The following is a 4557-nucleotide window of genomic DNA, read 5'->3' on the forward strand; positions in this document are numbered from 1 at the left end:
GTTTGCTGTCTGAATTGAACTGCTGGTGTCATTTCAGTGGTGCAGCCATTCTTATGTGAAAGAGACAGAAGAGGTACTGTGTTCAAAACATCTTTTTTTTTTCTTCTTTGCTGCATTGTGGCACATTACAAAAATACACAACTGGTCACTGTTTCCTTTCCAAGGAATTTATAGGTTGGGAAAAAACATGCATATGTCGCTCAAGGGTTATGCGCACACACATACAAACAGCTTTAGTGCTAATGTCGCAAAATTGAACACTACACCAACACTTTTTTTTTATTACCGAGGTGGTGACGTCTCCATTTTGACCAGTGCAGTTGATATGCATTCTAGTGCTTGGCTGTTCTAGGTGTTCAAGATTTAAGAGCTCTGCACTTGTAGTTTCATTGTAATTCAACATTTACTTGGCTTGAATCTGTTGTAATCTGGAGGCGAGAAATTTTTGTCTGAATTTGCGCTTATAACTTGGAAGTCTGATATCTGCTAAGCAGAAGCACCAGCTCAGGTATTTAATCTGGCTGGGGGAGATTTCATTGGTGAGGGACACACTGTGCTTCTTTGAAAGTCCTGAGCACTTGCATGCAACATTCTAGTTTCGTGGAAACTGCATCTGTTCAGAATGTGGAGACGTCCCCAACTTGCAATTGCAAGTTCTGTAGGTCCACAATACACAGACACACAACAGTGGCTTCAGAGTCTCCACCTTCGGCAACCTTCAATTAAACAACCGTCATATATTCCGTCCATCACCAGCTCTGTTGAAAAACAAGCCATGGCATTGCGATCACCTCGATAACGGCTCTCCTTGTCGCTAGCTAAATGTTTGCAACAAATGAACATCAGCGCTGGCTTGTTTTTTGACAACACTGGCTGAAACCATGACACTAGGCCTGCCTTTTCTTTTCCATTCCATGCACATGCGAGATTTTTTTGTCAAGCCAGGTGGTTCGTATAAGCGCCATTCCCAGTACACTGCAGGTGGTGTTGCATGCACGGCACATGTTTTCAATATATGCCCACTTTGTAAATGGCATGTAAGCTGACAAGGAAGCCGGGACTAACTGTATGAAGTTGGAAACGTTGAGCTTCATTAATATGAACAACTCTGGAAGAGGTGCACAAAAACTTGGGTGGCAGAACTAAAGCGGAGTAAGTCTAGACTTATTCCATTTCCAAGTTACTGCATCACCAGCAGCTGTGCCAAAGAAATTTCTTTGCAGAATGCGTGGCTGTACTGGCCCACTAGAGACTTCCTTTAGGACTGTTAGAAGCCGAAATGAATCGGCCATGTATGACAGGATTATGCTCAAACTGCAAGCACTGAGAAGTTTACAAGGGCAAACTCTGATATGTAATCCTGAATGTGGCGAATCACAGATGTACAATATAGTGGCGTATGACATAGAACGTTGTCATATTGAGCTCTGTAACCATCATAAACTGATTTACAATGGTTAACATGCAAACCTGTTCCATGCATTGACAATGCACAAATATATATTTAAATGGCAGCCCAAAAAATGCAGCAACAGCTATACAACTCTGTGGCAGAAATATAAACTTTCTATGTTATTTTTTTTTCATTAAAAAGGCCATACTGACACAACTGTTTAGCAGGGGTGGTGCAAAGGGGGGGGGGGGAGTAGCTGTTCCCTTCCGCCTTGTTTCCATGGTGTGCTTAAAAGCTGGCTCTATGGCTAAATACACTCATAGACCCCCCACTTTCTCGCATCTTCTAGCGATCTGTGTCAACACCCCCTCCCCCCCCCCCCTCCAAAGAAAAAAAAAACTAAATTTCGAATAAACTCCCTACTCTGGTGACATTGTTTTGCTGCATTTGTCTGAATGGGCAACAAAACCGTGTCTTACATCAGTAAAGTGGGGTTTGCCTGGCGCCTGCCGCGGACTATTGCGAATAAAGAACGTGGTGTAGCTTCTCGATGCTGCACTGGCGCGTCACTCTTTAAAAAAAAAGGGAGCAATACCGCGATGTGCCCTGCCCAGCGTCCCCGCGGGGCGCTTGCGTTTATACGCGCGTCCGCCTTGCAGAACTGCCAATATATCTGTCTGCCTGACGCGTAACTGACGCGCCGCGACGTAGGCGGATAATGAAGCTCGTGACGCAAGAGGGCGTTGCATGACGGACGCGCGCGCCCGGTGCCTTCGAATGTGTAATGTCGCTCGAATCGATTTCACAACGCACACTTGCGTGGTTTCACGCTTGTATAAAAAAAGCTCGAATGCGCCAAATGACGTGCATCGAATATGCTTTGTAATGCGGCGGCCCCGCGGGGTTTTACGTAACAGTGGTTTGGGGACGTGTAGACCGGGTGCGTGACGTAACTAAAAAATTTGGGCGCTGTCACTTGGAACACAACGCGCGTGAGCAGGAACGTTAGTCATATTTTGCTTTTTATATCTTGCCTGGCAGGTTTGGACGCGGCATTCGGAGTACGACGTATATTTAATCGTACGTGTAACGGTCCCTGCCTCTCGTCTTGGAAGGGACGACCCATTGCGCGTTCCCTAACCATGATAAAACGCGAGTCATTGAGCGGGGCGTGTCGCTTGAATCGACGTTTGAACAGCTAGTCATGTGTTCTTTAAGGCAGCAGTTGTGAATTTGGACAGTTCACGCCCCCAAGAAGACCAATGATTATTGGGGTTTACGTAAAAAAAACAAATAAAAACATGGCATAATTACGAGGAACGCCTTTGCGGAAGACTCCAAAAATTTTGACTATCTGGTGTTGTCTAACAGGGACCTAAGTTCACGGGCCTGTGGAATTTCGCCTTCATTGCAAAGCGGCCAGATTCGATTTTGAGACTTCCCGGTGCCTTGAAGACACGACCACGAGTCGAAATATTGATTCATGTACCCCCTGTTCAAGTGTTTCTCGTCCTTTCGAGAAATCGATAACTTGTACAAGAAAGAACAAAAAAGTAATGTACGCGTACAAAGTGTAACATCATGAAGACGCGCGTTTCTGTTGGGGACATGCAGGCAGCCGAAGAAAAGATCGGGTGGGAAGTACTTCCGCCATCACCACGTATGTGGCCGTTCTTAAGAATGCACTCTCTCTGGCTCAACACGCGAGTCGTGAAAAGATATGCTTGGGGTCAGAGTACATATCCTTCTGCGCCGTTCACAGTTATCGTCCATGTACGGAGAGGATATGAAATACCCAGTACATTGCAACAACCGTACGACGTGCGAAGGCGATACGCAACGCGTATCTCACATAACGGTATAAGATTGTCCCGTGCACGCAAAGCTCAGCAAAAAGGCGGCATGTTCCAAACTTCGTCATGCACTTCGAGGATGATGCTTTTAGTACTAATATAAGTTGACGCTCTTCTACGCTGTCATAAGCCTTCTGTCCCGATACCTATGACTGAAGTAACGGTAAGGACTATTGTTTATTTGGGCGACGAACATAAGCCACTGGTAATAGCATGTACAATCTCAAGTTTTGCTACTGCTGAACAGTTGCTCAAGCACATTTGTGTAGCTCAGTGCACTGAAGCTCTTGAAGCGCCTGGAAAATGAGGTTCGTACATTCGAATGTTCCGTTTAAGAACCACTTTTTTTTTATTAACTCTACCTGGTATGTACGAAAGGGGCCTCCTTCGCCGATATATTCCCGCTTACTATGTAGTGAGCGCCGCCCACCCCGAAGCGGTCATTGCTTGCGCATCTGCCATAAAACCGAGGATGCTATCCTAGGCATGGTTAAGTCGCCACTGAATGACTTAACATGTTTAAGAGAGTGGCTATGGCGCCTTTTATTGGCCTAAAATGCCTTAATTACGAAATTTGACAAGATAGCAGAATTAGACTGTCTAGAGCAGCACCCCAAGACCCCGCCAATGGAGCGATGTCTTTTTGCGATGCCAATGCGACCACCACTAGATGCGTTTCCACATAGCGGCCGTGCCTGTGCTTTTCGTGATTGACTAGCCGGTCACAGTGACGGTCTATCCGCGTTATCAACGGGATCAGCCGGCTGCGAGTAGTGGTTGATAAGAACGGCGTCGAATAAGGCATCGCTCCGCGATCGAAGGCTGCAGTTTTGTAGACCGTTGAGGGCTGGCTTTGGTTCGGCTTGCGTGTGGTCGGCCTTCAAGAGAGTGTGCCGAGCTGAGAACTACTTATAGGAAGTGCTGCAATTTGAAAACTGGCTCCAGACATCATCGGCGCATTTTGTGCTGGAGTGCAATAGGTGAACCCTAACTTTCACTCACTTTCTCGAACGCCTCGAGACTGGATCCTCGATCAGCAACGTAGTGCCAGCGACCGGGAGTGGACGTGCGCCGCCGGACACCGAGCTGACCAAGGCGCGTAAGGGACTATGCAGCGCCTGCTCGAAGGGTCTTCTACCCGAGGTACGTACCGTCAAGTGCTTTACGCTTTGAGGCACCACTAAGGTTCTATCCATCATCTTGGAGCGCCGATGCTGTCGTGGCGGGAATTGTCGATTGCGTCATTCTACGTGCGTGTGGCAATGTATGTTGCGCGGGCTAGCTTACAGGGGTGGTGCAATGAGGGGGGGA

Source organism: Rhipicephalus microplus, chromosome 3 (genome assembly GCF_043290135.1).
Source record: "Rhipicephalus microplus isolate Deutch F79 chromosome 3, USDA_Rmic, whole genome shotgun sequence".
In the NCBI taxonomy this organism is placed as follows: domain Eukaryota; kingdom Metazoa; phylum Arthropoda; class Arachnida; order Ixodida; family Ixodidae; genus Rhipicephalus; species Rhipicephalus microplus.